This window comes from Leopardus geoffroyi, chromosome C3, assembly GCF_018350155.1.
Source record: "Leopardus geoffroyi isolate Oge1 chromosome C3, O.geoffroyi_Oge1_pat1.0, whole genome shotgun sequence".
In the NCBI taxonomy this organism is placed as follows: Eukaryota; Metazoa; Chordata; class Mammalia; order Carnivora; family Felidae; genus Leopardus; species Leopardus geoffroyi.
Window position 1 is genome coordinate 69,809,707 of NC_059338.1, and position 19,180 is coordinate 69,828,886.

The 19,180-nt window shown below is 41.8% G+C and overlaps 1 protein-coding gene and 1 long non-coding RNA gene across 8 annotated transcripts in view; one reads left to right on the forward strand and one right to left on the reverse strand.

Moving 5' to 3' along the window:
- LOC123585329 overlaps positions 1–19,180 on the forward strand; it is a 153,460-nt gene that overhangs the window by 132,585 nt on the left and 1,695 nt on the right. Inside the window, exon 6 of one of the 5 annotated variants that reach the window (XR_006706068.1) lies at positions 14,781–15,090. The exons of 2 other annotated variants lie outside the window; for them this stretch is intronic. The gene's annotated coding sequence lies outside the window, so the exon portion shown is untranslated. The remainder of the gene's footprint in view (positions 1–14,780; positions 15,091–19,180) is intronic. 2 more of the 5 variants (XR_006706067.1, XR_006706069.1) reach the window with 2 other exon arrangements.
- LOC123585339 lies at positions 4,227–17,889 on the reverse strand. 3 transcript variants are annotated; one of them, XR_006706098.1, is made up of 4 exons: positions 17,783–17,885; positions 13,465–13,653; positions 6,818–6,998; positions 4,227–5,195 (listed from the first exon to the last, which is right to left on the reverse strand). It is a non-coding gene; the product is annotated as an uncharacterized LOC123585339 (long non-coding RNA). The 3 variants fall into 3 exon arrangements; XR_006706099.1 differs by having other exon boundaries at positions 13,453–13,653; XR_006706100.1 differs by lacking the exon at positions 13,465–13,653 and having other exon boundaries at positions 17,783–17,889.

Below are 19,180 nucleotides of genomic sequence, written 5' to 3' on the forward strand. Positions count from 1 at the left end.
GTATTATTCCATTGTATATAGACCACCACCTCTTCTTTAGCCATTCATGAGTTGATGGACATTTAGGCTCTTTCCATAATGTGGCAATTGTTGATAGAAATGCTATCAACTCTGGGGTACATGTGCCCTTACAAATCAGCACTCCTGTATCCTTTGGATAAATGCCTAATAGTGCTGTTGCTGGGTTGTAGGGTAATTCTATTTTAAATTTTTTGAGGAGCCTCCACACTGTTTTCCAGAGTAGCTGCACCAGTTTGCATTGCCACCAACAGGGCAAGAGGGTTCCCGTTTCGCCACATCCTCGCCAACATCTGTTATTTCCGGAGTTGTGAATGTCACCACCACACTCTGACCGATTGAGGTGGTATCCCAGTGGGGTTTGATTTCTATTTCCTGGATGATGCGTGATGTTGAGCATCTTTGCATGTGTCCGTTGGCCATCTGGATGTCTCCTTTGGAAAAGTGTCTGTCCACGTCCTCTTCCCCTTTCTTCGCTTACTTGGTTTTCAGGTGTTGAGTTTGGCAAGTTCTTTATAGACTTTTTTATCCTAACCCTTTATGTGATATGCCATTTGCAAATACATACCTTCTCCCATTCCATCGGTTGCCTTTAAGGTTTGTTGATTGTTGCATTTGCTATGTGGCAGCTTAGTATCTTGATGAGGTCCCAAAAGTTCATTTTTGCTTTTATTTCCCTTGCCTCTGAAAGTAAGTAATTTATTTGAGCCTTTGTCTCAAGTAAGTAATTGCTGCAGCAGAAGTCAGAGAGGTTGTTGCCTATTTTCTCCTCTAGGATTTTGATGGTTTCCTGTCTCACGGTTAGATTTTTCATGCATTGGAGTTTATGTTTGTGTAAGGTGTAAGAAAGTGGTCCAGGTTCACTCTTGTGCATGTTGCTGTCCAGTTCTCCCAGCACCATTAGCTAAAGAGACTGTCTTTTTTGTATTGGCTACTCTTTCCTGCTTTGTTGGAGCTTAGTTGGCCACACATCTGTGGGCCCATTTCTGGGTTCTCTATTCTATTCCATTGGCCTCTGTGCTTGTTTGGAGCTAATACCGTGCGTTTGAGGAGTCCAGCTTTGTAGTTCAGACTAAAGTCCGGGCTTGTGATGCCTCCCCCACTCTGGTTTTCTTTTTCAACCTTACTTTGGTTGTTCTTGGTCTTTTGTGGTTCTCTCCAAAGTTTAGGATTGTTTGTTCTAGTTCTGTGAAGAATGCTGCTGTTATTTTCATTGGGATTGCATTGAATGTACAGATTGCTTTGGGTAGTATTGACATTTTAACAATGATTGTTCTTGCAACCCATGAGCATGGAATATTTTCCAGGTTCTTTGTGTGTTCTTCAGTTTCTTTCATAAGTTGTCTATAGTTTTCAGCATACAGATCTTTTACCTCTTTGGTTAGCTTTAATGCTAGGTATTTTATGGTTTGGTGCAGTGGTAAATGGGATCGATTCCTTGATATCTCTTTCTAATGCTTCATGATTGGGGTGTAGACATGCAACCGATTTGGGTGCATGGATTTTTCATCCTGCAGCTTTGCTATTCAGCAAAGCATGTATCAGTTCTAGCAGTTTTTTGGTAGAGGCTTTCAAGATGTCCACATAGAGTATCGTGTCATCTGCAAACTGTGAAAGTTTGACCTCTTCTTTGCCAACTTGGATGCCTTTTATTCCATTTTGTTGTGTGATGTCTGAGTCTAGGACTTCCAACATCATGTTAAACAACAGTGGTAAGAGTAGAAATCCCTTCGTGTTCCTGATCTCAGGGGAAAAGCTCTCAGTGTTTCTCCATGGAGGAGGCTATTAGCTGTGGGCGGTTCATATGTGGCTTTTCGGGTTTGAAGGTCTATTCCTTCTATCCGACTTTCTTGAGGGTTGTATTAAGAAAGGGTGCTGTATTTTGTCAAATGCTTTTTCTGCATCTGTTGACAGGATAATATGGTTCTTATCCTTTCTTCTCTTCATGGGATGTGTCATGTTGATTGATTTGTGAATATTGAACCAGCCCTGCCGCCCAGGAATGAATCGCCCTTGATCCTGGCGAATCATTCTCTTAATGTACCGTTGCATTATGTTTGCTAGTATCTTGTTGAGAAGAAGAAGAAGGATTAACACTGCTTTGAATGTCTGGTAGGATTCCCCTGGGAAGCCATCCTGCCCAGGACTCTTATTTGTTGGGAGATTTTTAATAACTGATTGAATGTCTTCACGGGTTATGGGTCTGTTCACGTTTTCTATTTCTTCCTGTTTGGCTTTTGGTAGTGTGTGGGTGTCTAGGAATTTGTCCATGTCTTCCAGGTTGTCCAGGTTGTTGGCATATACTTTTTCATAGTATCCTCGGATTCTTGTTGTATTTCTGTGGTGTTGGTTGTGATCTCTCGTCTTTCCTTTGTGATTTTATCTGTTTGGGCCTCTCTTTCTTCTTTTTGAGAAGTGTGGCTAGGGTGTTATCAATTTTGTTTATTTAAAAAAAAAAAAACATCTCTTCCATTCATTGATGTGTGCAACTTTGTTTTTGGATTCCATAGGATTTATTTCTACCCTACTCTTTTTTGGTTGTCTTCTTCTGCTGACGTTGGGCTTTCTTTGCTGCTGTGTTTCTAGTTCATTTAGGAGTGAAGTTAGTTTCTGTATTTGGGACCATCCTTGCTTCTGGAGATGGGCCTGGATTACAATGTATTTTCCTCTAAGGACTGCCTTTGCTGCATCCCAAAGGGTTTGGTTTGCGTGTTTTCATTTTCATTTGCTTCCATATGGTTTTTAATTTCTTCCTTAATCGCCTGGTGGACCCATTCTTTCTTGAGTAAGAAGTTCTGTAACCTCCATGCATTTGGAGGTTTTCCAATTTTTGTTCTTGAGGTTGATTCCAAGTGTCTGAGCGTTGTGATCTGAAAATATGCATGGTATGATGTCCGTCCTTTTATATTTGTGGAGGGCTGTTTTGTGACCCAGGATGTGATCTATATTGGAGAATGTTCTATGTGCACTTAAGAAGAATGTGCATTCTACTGCTGTTGGATGAAAAGATCTCAATATATCGGTGTTGATATCCAGGTATATAAAGGTATATATGAAGGCCAATATATATCTATGTATATCTGAATACATCTGGTCCGATGACACATTGGATCTGTGTTTCCTTACTGATTTTCTGCCTTGACGATCTGCCTATTGCCATGCGTGGAGTCTTAAAGTCGTCTACAATCATGGTATTTGTATGTGTACATTTATTCATGTTTGTGATTCATCGATTCATATATGTGGGCGTTTCACTTTGGGGGCATAAACATTTGTAATTGTTAGCTCCTCTTGATGGATAGACCCCTTAATTGTGATAAAACGCCCTTCTGAATCTGTTACTACAGTGTTTGGTTTAAAAGCTAGTCTGTCTGTTGGAAGTATGGCGACTCCAGCTTTCTTTTGACTTCTAGTAACACGATAGGTGGTTCCCCATACCTTCACTTTGAATCTGGAGGTGTCCTGGGGTCTAAAATCAGTGTCTCGTTGACAGCATATAGATGGATCTTGTTCTTTGGTTTTGTTTTGTGTTTTATCTATTCTGATTCCCTGTGTCTTTTGATTGGGGCATTGAGTCCATTCACACTCAGAGTGATTAGTTAAAGATATGGATTTAGTGTCATTGTATTATCTGAAGGTTTCATGCTTTTGGTGAAGCCTCTGGTCCTTTGTAGTCTCTGCTGCTTTCCACTCACAGAGTCGCCCCTTAGGGTCTCCTGCAGGGCTGGTTTAGTGTTCATGAACTCCATTAGGTTTTGTTTGTCTTGGAAAGCCTTTCTGTCATTTTCTATTCTAAATGACAGCCTTGCTGGGGAAAGGATTCTTCGCTGCATATGTCCCCATTTATCACATTGACTGTTTCCTACCCCTCCCTTCTTCCCTGCAAGTTTCATTGGATAGGTCTGCTGCTACCCTTTTGTGTCTTCTCTTGTCGATTAAGACCTGTTTGTCCCTAGCTGCTTTCAGAATTCTCTCTTTATCTTTGTATTTTTCCAGTTTCGCTTTGACATGTCGTGGTGTTGACCTGGTTTTGTTGATTTGGAAGGGAATTCTCTGTGCTGCCAGGACTTGGATGCCTGTTTCCTTCCCCAGATGAGGGAAGTTCTCAGCTACTTTGTATCTTTTCCTATAACTGGAACCTCACAATAGATGCCTTTGTGTCTGCCCACACATTCTAAGATGGGACAGATTAATTTTTGTATTTTGTGTTTATTTGAAACAGAATTTTTCTCATTTGACATTGAAATCCCCAAAGGATTAAATGTTGGATGTGAAAAAATTAGACCCCTTTGGTAAAATTGGTCATAACCTTGGAGTAGAGGCTCCTGTTCCTTCTGTGACAACATAGCCTGATGCCAGAGAAGATATGGTTGTTGCCCCTTGGGTGAAAACTTAAAGAAAGAAATGCAGAAAGCTGGACAGTGGCACCACATAGGGAAAAGGTGTTACTCACAACCCAACTCCAGAGAAACGTTTCCCAAGCCTCTGTTCCCCAAATACTCCAAAGTCCATGTGTTCCTGGGATGAAGAGCAAACACATGCAGGTCCAAGGGGAGGCGACCTCCATGGGGAGAAGTTGTCAGAGATGTGGGACTTTCCTGGAAGGAATTCAGGCAAATTAAACCTTATGGGGCAGTGCTGATCGGCCTCAGATGGTGGTTTATGGTCTGGGGAGCAGCAGGTCCGTTGACAACATAAGGAAACCAAGCCCCAGGTGATTCACAGTGAGAAGTCCTGACCTGAAGGGGAGCAGCTGTTCAGTACCAGGAGAGTTCATGGAGCCCAACTCATCTGGTATCAAGAGAGACCACAGAGCCCTGGTGGTCCTGTACTGGGAGAGCCTACAGTGCCCAGGGTCCTCCCTTTCCCAGCCACCATGTCTGGTCCCAGGTTGATGGCTCAGCTCTGCTCCCCTGAGTTCAAGGGGCCTCATGGCAGGAGAGTGGGGTGCTCCAGGAGGTGGGATCTGAGTTCCAGAATGCTGAGATACAGGCCTGACGTTATGACAATCGAAATTCAAGGGTACTGGGATGCTCACCTAGCTTGTTTTACTACTGAACCCAGGCTGTGATGTTAGCTTTAGTTTCCACATCTGTGACTGGAGGACATAACTTGGCCTTCTTGATGGGTTGTCTGTTGGATTCTCTGAGAGATGTGGTGGAATCATTGCCTGGTGCCTACAAGACATAAAGAGCCACCTGGCAGGATGCCACATGATCCTCTAGGGCAGGGCACTCCTGGAAGACCCTGCTCAGGTCTCTGCCTGGTTCCCACCTCCTGGGAACATTCAGCATTGTCTGAGGAGATGGAGATGATCCCGGATGTCAGCAGGTGCTACACGAAGGAAGGCCAGCCATGGGAGGAGAGCAGGACACACCCTGTGCCACCTTCTAGGACCCAGGCTGTTACACCCTCTGACCTCAGCCCAAAAAAATTCCCCTGCTGTGTGGACTTGACCTCCATCATTCACTTCTTCACTCCCTCTCTCATTCACTCCCTCATTCACTCACTTCTTCCTCATTAAGCAGGTGATCTCTGGTCCCTGCCATGTGCCCAGCACACTGACTCCATCCATGAGCATGACCCCAAGGGGTCACCACATGAGGCATCTTCCTTTGCAGTGTCTGTGCCTTCCTGCGCTCTGCCTCCTTTGACGAGGCTCAAGTCTGCTGTGTGACCATGTCCCCCTGACCAGCTCTGTCCCCAGGGCTTGAGATCCTCAGGATATCTGTGCTCCCAGGCTGCCAGGAGAGGATGTGCCTGTGACTGTGGTGAAGGACTGAATCCTCTGGCAGAGTTCAGGCTCACAGATGCGACTCTTCTGCAGGGGCAGGTGGACTCTGGGGGCATGAGGTGTCATCAGCAGGACTGCAGTGCTGTCCTAGTGCATTGCCAGCTTCAGTTTCCCAAATCCAGGACCAATACCCTAACAGCAGCTGCCATACACCCTTGTGCTGTCAAAGTGACAGTCCCCATCCTGTGTCCCTGCTTGCAGCCTGCTCTCTTTGCATTTGATCATGTTCTGTCCCGACTTGGGGAGGTGGGGTCCTTCTTCTGTGTGATAAGATTATAAACAAGGAACATGGAGGATCCTGCCCTTGTGCAGACTTGGATTCTCAATGTTTCTCTTGTCTAGAAATAGAGTGGATGCAGAACTGAATAAAAGAGTGGCTACTGTCAGGAAGGAGAAAAGAGCCCTGAGTAAGGGTCCTTGTTCTGTATTTTTAGCATCAGAAGGCTTACCAACATGATGGATGTATAGAAAGAATAAAAGGGTGATTATTAACCTATGTTTGTGAGAGAAAGGAGCTTTTTATGTTATGTGGTGTTAGGGTTTGGGTCAATAAAAAAAAAAAATCCTGGCATCCAACAGATGGCTGTTCATGACAGGCATGAGACACATTGTCTGTTTATCTTAATTTGCCTACGGAAAAGACAGAGAATGCTACCTCAGAGTTAAGAAGGCAGGTTTCTGTTGCTGGTTAGCTCTGCTCCAGGTGATTTCACCCTGTTGAGGCTGTCTTTATCCCTCTTTATATGTATACCTATTCTGGAGCTTCCATCTCCTGAAAGCAGCTTTCTGCTTTTGTACTATGCTGGGGGTGCTTTCGCCCTGTTTACTTAATCTTGGATACTTTCACTCTGTGTCTTCCTATTCCTGTGTCTTTGTTCTATGCTGGGGGTGCTTTCGCCCTGCTTACCTCTTCTGGATGCTTTCATTCTGCGACTTCCTATTCCTCTGTCTTTTTCCATGCTCAGGACGCTTTTGCCCTGCTCAGGACGCTTTTGCCCTGCTTACTTAAACTTGGATGCTTTCATCCTTAGCCTTGTTAACCCATTGGTACAAGCTCAGGGATTCCTATACTCAATTCCCACAGTCCCACCTTTTTTTTCCTTGGTTTTCTCTAGTTTTTTGTTCACAGACCATCATGACAAGTTCCTGGTCCTTCTTTTGTTTTTGGGTGGCTTGGCGGGTGACTCTGCAAAGATATAAAAAGAGACATGGTATAAGTATTCTGCTTCCCAGAGTTATCCAGAATTTGACATGTGTGCTGGCTGTAAGTGAGAAAAGATTTAAGTCATGCCACATTGCCCACGAATCAGGCCATTCATTTCTAATTTGGTCATCTGTATATTGTAGCTGTTGGCTCAATGTCACAACCAAATTTCCTATAATGTTAGAGGCATAGAAAGGAAAAAAAAAAAAAACCACTGCAAAGGTGTGTCTGGAAAGCATCCCAGGCTTGGGAGTGACTATAAGGAATGGCAGTTATGCAAATATGCTGGTCATTAAGGTCATGGGGCAGTTTAGAGTGGAGGAACAAGGCCTTTTTCCAATAAATTCCACTGCAGCTTCAAAAGCTTCAAGAGAGGCCAAAGCTTATCTATCAATAGAAATTTGGTTTATTAATTTTTTGGTAGTATTGACCACAAATTTAACGAGGACATGGGCTGTTTGATGCAGGCCGATTCCAGTGACACTGGCAGAGGGGATAATGCTTACTGCTGCTAAGGTGCCCATGATTAAACGGCCAACAAATCATTTTTGCCTTAAAGCTGAATACCAGTGTTTAACAAGCTTGGAAAGTGAGCCTCATCCTGATGGATGCATATAGGGCTCAGAGCTATTAATAGGAACCCAGGCTGAGACACACTAAGAACTAATAAAGAGGAGAAATTTAATTGGTAGATGTTATATTTATTTACTCAGGACGTAACCCACCCATGGTGGTAGAAATGTTATACTTATTTTCTATTGGTTGGGTTAGTAAAGTGGAGGTAATAAAGAGAATGTAAGGAGAAGGAATGCAAATAGTAGCCAATGCAAATTGGTCAGGGAGTCCCATGTTTTGTTAATATGTTTATTTATATAAATTCCATCATGGCTAACACTATGAGTCAAGAAGGGAAGGCCTAGGTCTCAAAGATTAACAACCATTTTACATTTTCCTTTATGAGTAGAAATATAGGGCCAGACCAACCTCTGTCTTTCCAAAAAAAAAAAATTATTCTTACTAGATTGGTCAAAGGATATGGTCTTATTCGAATATTTTGCTTCAAGGTGGCCTCTGGGACCCCAGTCAATTAAAGTCCAAGTGACCTAGCAAATATTATGCTCAGTCTCTCCGTACCAGGTTGTCCAAGGAATATTATTCCAGCGGTGGTATGAATACTTGAGACTAGAACAAGCTAGAAGATTAGGAGTGTGAGATAAGTTTGTTTTTGAGGTATATCAAAATTTGTGGCTGAGAAAAATTTTAAATTGTTTGGCCTTGTAGAGGTTTTGGGCTGTACATGTAAATGCCAGTTGATTCTTCATTTGAGACAAGCACATAAGTTACTAAGTTTAGTAACACACTTAAGGAGGTTCTGAAGTAAGCCACCATTGTGGTCTGGTCATATAAACCAATGCTCTTGTTCAGCTTGGAAGGGTGGGTTAAGATTGGCTCCTCCCATGATCTCCATGTCATTATTGCTAATAGGTATATCCCCATCTAGGAGTGTTAAGCTTGTGACATATAGGTGTGTTATGTAGATGAGCATAATATAAATATTGAGCTTGGCCTGGACAAATGAAGGCAAGGAGAAGAATCAGGGTTACCTGTATCGAATTCCTGTCAGTGATTGAGATCATGGCTATCAGATGCGTTTCAGAAATATATGCAATACCATTGTGTTGTAAGAGGATGCTTGCCTGGTTAGACAGATATTTGAGGCTTCCCAATGTTATATCAGGGACAAAGACTTGCATTTGCGAAGTGGCTTCAGGGTGAAGAGTCAATGAAGAGGATTCTTCCAAAAAGGGGGGCGTGGTTTCCCATTCTTCTGAGACTTATTCTCTGGAAGTCCTGGTCATTTGGAAGATATCATGGTGGTCTCCACCATGCCATGGTACAGCTTTACCAACTGAGAGGAAACCCACAAAAGTCCAAGAAAGAACACAGTCCTAAAAGAACACATGTCCTCAACCCAGGTGGAAGTTTAGTGGGCCCAGTCTGTGTGGGCCCCCCTTCAGGGGTTTTGTATAGCACCATAGGATGCGAAGGTTTCTCTGATTTTGAAGAATGTGGCATAGCTGTGGTTAGTCCTTGAGGATTAAGATTTTAGAAGTTAAGAATAACCACAGCACAAAAAGGAGCTGAGGTTGTTATGCAGACAGCCAAGGTATCCCCGCCTTTTTTTTTTTTTTTAATTTTTTGATGTTTTTTATTTATTTTTGAGACAGAGAGAGACAGAGCATGAATGGGGGAGGGTCAGAGAGAGGGAGACACAGAATCGGAAACAGGCTCCAGGCTCTGAGCCATCAGCCCAGAGCCCGACGCGGGGCTCGAACTCACGGACCGCGAGATCGTGACCTGAGCCGAAGCGGGACGCCCAACCGACTGAGCCACCCAGGCGCCCCATATCCCCCGCTTTTCTGACATATATTTGAGCTTATTATGTGCTCATTTTACAATTGTTTCGCCTTATAGATTAAAAGAAATGCATAATTCTGACCAAACCTTAAGTAAACAACTCAAAAGGGCATGCTATTCTGTTTTTTTAAACCCTATTTGTTAAGATTGTGTTTTTATTTATTTATATCTTTAACAAAAATATGTTTTTATTTTCATATCTACTTTTACATATCTCTTACTCTTTTATACACAGAATGACTTTCTTTATTTACATTAGCCTAATTACATTTAGCAGAATTTTAAAGCTTAGAGACCTAAGTCTCTACTGAAAACTTAGTAGTAACATTTGTAAACTCTGCTATATCAGAAATTTTGTAGGTGGCAGACTTATGAAGCACAAGTTATATTTTTAATAGATTTTAGTAACCTTAGGTTTTTTTTTTTTTTGCCATAGAAAACCATAGCACAAATCTATATTTACTAAGCAATGCTTCAGCATTCTATTTGTTGTGGAAGAGACCTCAATGTCCAATGGATTTAACTTAATTTATCATTTAAATAAAAACTAAAGTTAAGGCTACCAAAGTCCCTGAAGAGCATTTAAACAATTACCCATGAAAAGTAGAGATAGACAAAGTTAACGATTGCTTTAAGTTATCCTTTTGCTAACAAATTGGAACACAGATAACATGAGCTAATTTGACCTTCAGTAAACCTTAGTAGAATGAATGAATATTTATTATTCAATTCTGATCATTTAAAAGAAATGAGCCCTGGGTGTTGTCTGCAAATCAATTTGTCAATCAATTATATTAAAATAAATAAAATGCATGTCTATCCTAATTTTATTTCATTTGTGTCCTCTTAAAAGTTTACCATTGTCATTTTTTTTCCTGTGGAACCAGTGAGGAAGTCTGAAGTGGGTGGTGAAAGTCTAAGGGGGAAATTTTTTGCTCTTTGACAATGTGGAGGTAGTAGGTAATGCTGCTTGAGACACTGAAGAGCAAGATATGCAGACCTCACCCCAGGTGGTGCAGAAATTGTAAGAGGGGGAAGGGAAGGCAGAAAAAGTGAGGTGCCATCAAGTAGCCTGGAGGCAGACAAAGGCACAGAGGGTAGAGAAAGAGTTCTCATGGTCCCAAAGCCTGTCAGCTCAGATAGATGAGCAGGTACAGATTTTTGTTTTGTTTTATTTGGTTTTGCACTAGTGGATTAGGCAGTCCATGTCAGGCCAGAGAAGACAGGGACATTCCCCAAAGCAAAAGGAGTTTCAGCGGCTGAAACTCCATCCCGAAGTACACTAATCAGAGACAATTGGCTCTATTCATTATAGTCATTGGCCCAGGAAATGAATGAGAGAGAAGCTCCCACATAAAGTTAAATATTGGGAGAAACGGGGAGAGACAGTTAGAGTCCCCTTCAGTAGGGATGGCCTGTGTAGAATATGACACGCTATTTTAGTGCATTGTTGTTTGACAATTATTCAAAGCTGGGCTAGCTGCCTTAGTTGGGAATAGTGTCCTGGGCCATAAAATTGTTCAAAAGACACCAGGATAGCAGCATCAAAGTTAAGCATGACATGAGTCACACAAGCATATAAAACTCTTGGGCATACACAGCATGGACGGCTGGGGTCAAAATGATTTTCATAAGAGAGCCCCCATCACAGGCAGACATGGAATAAGTGCCACAAATAGGTTCTAAACTGATGATTTTAAAAGGGCCGTGGAGACCATTCAACTGAACTGATTTCTGCAATTATTTTACTATTTGGCAGAGCAGGACTTCATGGACATATTGCCCATTTTGCCTGACAGTGTTAAATGGCTGGAAGTCACCGGCCTTGTGGGCATCCTTAATGCACTTTTGCATTGGGGTGAGGACTTTATCAGAACTAGTTGGTGAGGTTTCTGGACGCTCAATACCTTCTAACCCTTTTGAGTCAGGGGAGGAGTATCTTTTGGCTGTAAAGGCACCAAAGGCACAGGCTGACTATAAAAGCTTAGTTTATTTCCCCTCTCTATTGGGTAATTCTACATCTTCATATACATCGTCTGAACTCAAGGGGACAAGGGCAGAATGGACAAGGGACTGAGTGAGGATTACCTAGGGGTTGGGGGCATTAGCCCCCTCAGAATGTTGACCTTTTAATGTTTTCTGTACTCGTTCCCAGATATCCAGATAAGTTCCTTGTTTGGGGAACCAAGTGCATTGTTGCTTGTTAATCATTTATAAATTAAGGAGTGCTTTCTGATTGAGTACATTGGTGAACCTATCCCAAAGATTGTAAAATATGAATGTTATTATTTCTACTCTGGGGATAGGAAGTCTCCCATAAAAATTCTCTCAAAAGTCCCATGGCAGCAAATCCTAATATAGTTTCACTTTTCTCTGACCTCGTCAGGGAAAGATTGAGGTCTGATGCATTTTTTTGTAGAGATCTTTTGTCATTCTGCAGAGTTCTGATGTCCTTGAGTTGTGTCAGCTTCTGGCCACGTTCACTTCTAATCACGTTGACTTCTAGTCACGTCAGGGTCACAATCTGCCACAGAATTTGAGTCTGGAGTTCTCTCTTGTCCTAAATTTTCCCTCTTCATTTTTTCTTTCTTTCTTTCTTTCTTTTTTTACTTTCTTTATTTATTATGAAGAGAGAGAGAGAACCAGTAGGTTTGGGGCAGAGAGAGAGGAAGATATAGGACCCTATGTGGGCTCCGTGCTGACAGCAGAGAGCCCAATGCGAGGCTCAAACCTATAAACCACGAGATCATGATCTGAGGTGAAGTCGAATGCCCAATGCAGTGAGCGCCCCAGGCAACCCTAAGTTTTCTTTCACTAAATAATCAACATTCCTTTAGGATACAATTACTTCTTTTTTTCCTCAAGAAAAAGTGCATCTTCTTTTCTTTTACTGAAAGCAAATGTTGGGCCCTGGTGATAAAATGACAATTCAACACTTCAGGACATTTTGTTGCTGTGGCCAAGATTGTTTACATTAATAACTCCTTTTTTCTGGAAAACTCAATGGAAGCCACAGGCACAAAATCAATAATTTGCAGAGGCAACAGTGGGGAAGGAAAGCAGGAACAAAAAATCAAGCTAATTCTGACTCAGCAACAAGCCACCTGCTCCCTCTGCCCACTGTGCCTGCACCATAACCCCAGGTGACGTGTTTGCTCTTCAAGGTGTCAGGAGAAAGGGATTGGGTTTTCATTTAGCAGTTAATTCTGGGGACCTCAGTCCAAGGACACCTTGTGCCTTGTGCCAGCAGTGCACGGTTGAGTGTGAGGAAGAGACAAGGCTTAAAGCTAAGGTCCTAAATTCATGATGCTCCTCCATGATCCTTCTCCTCATGCGTGCTTGGCCGTGGTGGGATTATGGTTCTGAAAGCTCAGAACTGTTAGAGCCCTGAGGAAGCCATGGGTTCCCTGGAGCCCTGGTCATAGCCAAATATCTTTAATCCTGAGGATGGAGTCTCCATGCTGGTGGACAGGTCGAGAGCTGTCACCACACCCCATCTCCAAATCCTATTTCCTAAGATTTCCTTTGGCCCCTTCACTGACTGCACTGAGGGCAAGGAGTCCAGGTCCTGGTGCTGATGCTGACTGTGCTGTAAATTCCCCAAGGGCTGTTCTGGGTATATTAGGGGGTGCTGTAGGTGGAGGAGTGATGAGGGGCAAAGGACAAACCTGGTTCTAGGCGTGTGAGCCTCTTATTTTGGCTCAGTGCTGCCACAATCCCTTTCTTCTAGAAGAGGACAGCAGGAGCCAGAGGCTACAGTGCAGATCTTAGTATGTGAGCAGGCTGCCCCGCCCCAGAAACCCCTCTCTTGCAGCTGCACAGTTGCCTGGTCTCAGCCCCACTGAGGCTGCAGAGCCACAGGGCATCCAAGACATTTCTTAAATGATCACTTGGTTGAAGAGATGTAGGAGAAGATATGGGGACAGGGAGGGGAAATTCAACTTGTATAAAAAAAGGCACTGGAGTAGTTAAAATAGGTACCTGTTGATTTCAAAAGGTGAGAAGCCAGTTAACCTACCGTTCCACCCACTTTCATCCCAAGCTCTTTTTATGCTCAGTGGCTTGCGTTGCGGGAAGCTGAATGCCTGCGGCATGGGGACATGCCTGCTCCTGGACTGTCTTGTCTGGAGACAGAGACTTCTCCAACCTCATGCTGTGTCTTCAGTATTCTCACAGCCATCCTGGCCGGAAGAACTTCCCTTACAGCCTCCAAATCCACCTGCAAAGCAAAGAGGTTGTGTCCTGTATGGTCACCATCTGCTCCTGCAGAATTTTGGGAAGAAGTAATTCCTGCATCCCCCAAGGCCAACCACACAGAGGTTCAGGGTGCCCTGGGGGTGACCTACCTGGCAAGCACTTCTGCCCCTGAACCAGTGGCCTAAGTGAGCCATTATGCAGAGCAGTCCATACAGAAGGCTGAAGTCGCTCAGGATGCAGAAGCTGAAGGTTGGGCACAGAGCCCAAAGTGGGACACGAGGATACCAGTGACCACCACACCTCACCTGTTGCCCTAAGGAGCATGGTCGGGTAGGTGCCCATGGGCAGTGCCTACTTGATGTCTGTGTGAGGAACCCGGAGTCTGAAATGTGCCCCATATATGTGGTCCTGGGTCTTTCAGAGCTGTGGCTTTACTCCCCACCCCCTACCATGGTCCTGTCCTGAGGCTCCATCTGCCCTGAGTCTCCTATCCATTTGGATTTAATGCATGGTTTACCCACCAACAAATCAAGCCCACTCTGGGTTCAGGGTAGTTCTCTATCCTGTTCACAAGGACAATGTGTGAAGGCATTTAATAAAGATTGTGGGGTTAGTGGAGCCCTTGGATGAAGAGCTACTGTTAAGATATTACTCCATATTGCATAGAACTAGATTCTATTAGACTGTATCTTTCAATGATAGCTCAGGAGCTGGATGTAGAGTGCTGAGTGATGGATTAGTTTGTGGAGGGAGACTACCCTGAGCGGTTTACCAGGGAATGTGAATGTCCCAAGCACATGGATGTGGTGAGAAGCACTCCAGGGGAAATAGATAGTGACAGAGTGGGTGACTGCAGGATTGGGGGACCCTGTTGGGTAGGGTCAAATAAGTAACATGTGTCTTGGAATCCACATGGCCACGGTTCAGGGCCAGGGTGGAATACATGGGATTTTCTCAGCTTTTACTCAGGCTACCACAGGGAGAACAGCTGCACAGGCAGAAAGAAACAAACCCAGGGAGATGAGTGTGTGCAGGAAGGTTTTTTATGAAGACACATTGGTTGTGGGCATGAGCAGGCAGAATGGGGCCATTTGATGAATTGGAGTTGGGATGACCAACACCACGAATTTGTATAGCAACTCCTCACAGTGCTTTCTTCATTTTCACAGCAGAAAACAGGGGTCTACAAAGGCTTATACAAGTTGAGTGGAGCCATGCTCTGCTTCAACTGGACTGTCTTGTGATATTCTCATAACCCTGTTTCTGGTGAGTCTACCTGGAGCAGCCCTGCACCTGTGCCTGGATCAGCCCCTCCATCCCTCCACCCTGCAGTACAGACTTCCCACTGCTGCTACACTCAGGAGTACAGCATGAACAAGCTGAAGCACTCTTCAGTTTTCCCGTGTGGAATTGAAGTGTCTGGCTTTGAAAAGTGGTTAAGGACCTCACTTCAACATTGGTGAGCATATGCCCCGTCATAACAGCTTTTTGGTATCATTTGAATAAATCCCTAGTAGTGTAATTGATGGGCCATAGGGTAGTTCTATTTTTAATTTTCTAAGGAAACTGTATACTGTTTATCAGAGTACTGCATCAGTTTCCCTTCCCACCAACAGTGCAAAAAGATTCCCCTTTCTCTCCCACCTCGACAACATCTGTTGTTTCTTGAGTTGTTAATTGAAGACTTTTTTTTAGGTGTGACATGATATCTCATTGTGGTTTCAATTTGTATTTCCTTGATGATGAATGATGTTGAGCTTCTTTTCATGTGAGCATTAGCTCTCTGGATGTCTTCTTTGGAAAAGTGTTTATCTATGTCTTCTACCCATTTGTTCAATGGATTGTGGTGTTTTTATTGTTGTTTTTTTTTTTTTGTTTGTTTGTTTGTTTTTAATTTAGGTGGGTTTCTGATAAGTTCCTTGTAAATTTTTGGATACAAACTCTTTATCAGACGTGTTATTTGCAAAGATCTTGTCCCATTTCTTCAGTTTACTTTTAGTTTTGCTGATTGTTTCCTTTCTTGTGCAGAAGATTTAATCTTGATGAAGTCCCAATAGTTCATTTTTGCTTTTATTTTCTTTGCTTCCAGTGACGTGTCTAGTAAGAAGTTGCTGTAGCAGAGGTCAAAGACATTGCTGCATATGTTCTCCTCTAGGATTTTGGTGGTTTCCTGTCTCAAATTTTGTGTTTTCATCCATTTTGAATTTATTTTTGTGCATGGTGTAAGAAAGTGATCCAGTTTCATTTTTCTGCATTTCACTGTACAGTTTTCTCAAAAACATTTGTTGAAGAGGTTTTTTTAATCTTTATTTATTTTTGAGAGAGAGAGAGACAGAGCTCAAGTGGGGGAGGGACACAGAGACATAGAGACAGTATCTGAAGCAGACTCAGGGCTCTGATCTGTCAGCACAGAGCCCGATATGGGGCTGGAACTCACGAAAGGTGAGTTCATGACCTGAGCCAGTGTCAGATTCATAAATGATTGAGTCACCAAGGCACCCAAGACTGTTTTTTTTCTTCCATTAGATAATCTTTCCTGCTTTCTTGAAGATGAGCTTATTATATAGTTGAGGGTCCATATCTGAGTATTGTATTCAGTTTCAGTAATCAGTCTGTGTTTATTTTTGTTCGAGTACCATCCTGTTTTCATGACTTCAGCTTTGGAATATAGCTTGAAATCCAGAATTGTGATGCCTCCAGTTTTCTTTTTCTTTTTCAGGATTGCTTTGGCTATTCAGGGTCTTTTGTGGTTCCATACAAACTAGGATTGTGTGATCTAGCTCTGCATAGAATGCTGGTGGTATTTTGTTAAGGATAGCAAGAATGTGTAGGTTGATTTGGGTAGTTGTTTTCAGATTGATTTGGGTGGTAGTGTTCAGAGTATATACCTCTTTAGTTAGGTGTATTCCTAAGAATAATATGTTTTCTGGTGCAATTGTAAATGGGATTGATTCCTAGATTTATTTTTCTGTTGTTTTGTTACATTGTATAGAATTGCAACAAATTTCTGCACATTGATTTTATATCTTGCAATTTTGCCAAATTTATGGATTTGTTCTAGAAATTTTTTGGTGGAGATCTTTTGTGTTTTGAACATAGAGTAGCATGTCATTCACGCATAATGGAATTTTGGCTTCTTCCTTGCCAATTTGTATGACCCTTATTTCTTCTTGTTGTCTGATTGCTGAGGTTAAGACTTCTACTACTTATTAATTAGTAATGGTGAGAGTGGGCATCCTTATCTTGTTCCTGACCATAGGGGAAAAGCTCTGGGTTTTTCCTCAATGAAAGTGAAATTAGCTGAGGGTCTTTCATTTATGGTCTTTGTGATGTTGAGGGATTTTTCATCTACCCCTACTTTGTTGTTGTTGTTGTTGTTGTTTTTAATCAGGAATGGATGCTCTACTTTGTCAAATGCTTTTTCTGCATCTATTGACAGGATAATATCATTTTATTCTTTCTTTTATTACTGTGGTTCTATCACCTTCGTTGATTTGCAAATATTGAGCCAGTTCTGCAGTCCAGGAATAAATCCCTGATCAACGTGAATAATTCTTTTAATGTACTCTTGAGTTCAGTTTTCTAGTATCTTGTTGAGAATATTTCCAGACATGTTTATCAGGGATATTGGCCTGTAATTCTTCTTTTTAATGGGGCCTTTGTCTGCCTTTGTAATCAAGATCATATTGGATTTATAGAATGAGTTTGAAAGTTTTCGTTCTGTTTCTATTTTTTAAGAAAACCTTTTTTTTAAATATGAAATTTATTGTTAAATTGGTTTCCATACAACAGCCAGTGCTCATCCCAAAAGGTGCCCTCCTCAATACCCATCAATTACGCTTCTATTTTTATGGAATAGTTTCAGAAGGATAGGATTCTTTAAATATATGGCAGAGTTCCCCTGGGAATTGATTGGGCCCAGGACTCTTGTTTGTTGAGAAGTTTTTGATACTGATTCAATTTCCTTGCTGGTTGTGGATTTATTTAAATTTTTGATTCCTTACTGTTTCAGTTTGGAAGTTGGTAAGTGTCTAGGAATTTGTTCATTTCTTCCACATTGCCCAGTTTTTTGGCATAGTCTTTTTCAGAGCATACCCTTACAATTATAACAACTTTTTAAAAATTAACTTTAAACTTTATCCTTGTCATACCTGCATGTATGTTTCTGTATCATACACCATCTGTTACTTCAGTGGTGACTTTTTTCCTGTAAACAACCAAAGAGGCTGCATATGCATGACTTGTACTCTAAGAGATTCTGTAAATATCAAAATTGCAGAGAAAATTAAAAGATCAATGATTGCCTCATTTACAAGAAGAAACAGTGTTGGATATTTGGAATACAGGGGACTTTTAGGACAATGGGGACACTGTGTATGATTCCAAAATGGTGCATGAAAACAACTATCCATTTCTCCAAATCCACACAATGTGCAACACCAGAAGGGAACAATAATGTAAACTCTGGAATTTTGGTGATTATGATGTGCCAAAGTATGTTCATCAATTGTAACAGATTGTACTACTCCAGTAGAGGATGGGTACATGGAGAAGGCAATGCATGTGTGGAAACAGAGTATATCTGTAGTTTTATCTCAAATTTTCTGCAAAAAAATAATTTGGAAATTTGAAATGTTTACAAAACATAAAATTTACTACATAATCAAAGTGAAGAAAAGTCTATTTGCACCACTTGCCACCTAATCATAATGCCATCAATGACAGTCCCAGAATTTTCTGGTTGCAAAATTTTAAAAAAAATCCACCATGTAGAAAGATAAACTAAGAAAAAATAGAACTATTAATGAATTCAAGAGCAGGTTCTTTAAAAAGATTTTCAAAAATGATGAGTCAATTGGAAAATAGATAAAACTCTGAAATTGTGCTAGACTTCTCAAAAAAAAAAGAGAAGACAAATAAATGAAACCATAAATGAATGAGGAGAAATAAGAACCAACAACATATAACAAATGGGAGAATTATAAGACAATATTATTAAAAATTATATGCAAACAAACTGAACAATATGGACTAAACTGATAAATTATGAGAAACATACAATATTCCAAACTGAATCAGGAAAAAATAGAACATTTGAACAGACCAATAATTTCTAATAAAATTCAATCATTAAACAAAAAATCTCCCAAAAAGCAAACTCCAGGGATTTCATTAGCTATAACGTCCATCACGTTTGCAAGCCTTCTGATCCTAATAAATACAGAGCGAGGACCCTTACTCGGGTTCTTTCATCCTCCTGGACGTTAGATACTCTTGTATTCAATTGTGGGTCTGCTCTCTTGATTGACAAAAAACAATCTCCAGAATCCAAATCTGTGAAAGAGTAAGACCTCCCTATTCCTTGTTTACAACCCTGTCACACAGAAGGTGGCCCCCGACCTCTCAAGTCAGGACAGATGATCAAATCCAAACAGAGCAGGCTACAAGCAGCTCAGTGACATATATGGGGACTGTCACTTTGACCGCACAACAGCGTGCATCAGGTGCTGTTAGAATCTTTGTCTTGGATGTGTGAAACTGAAGCCAAC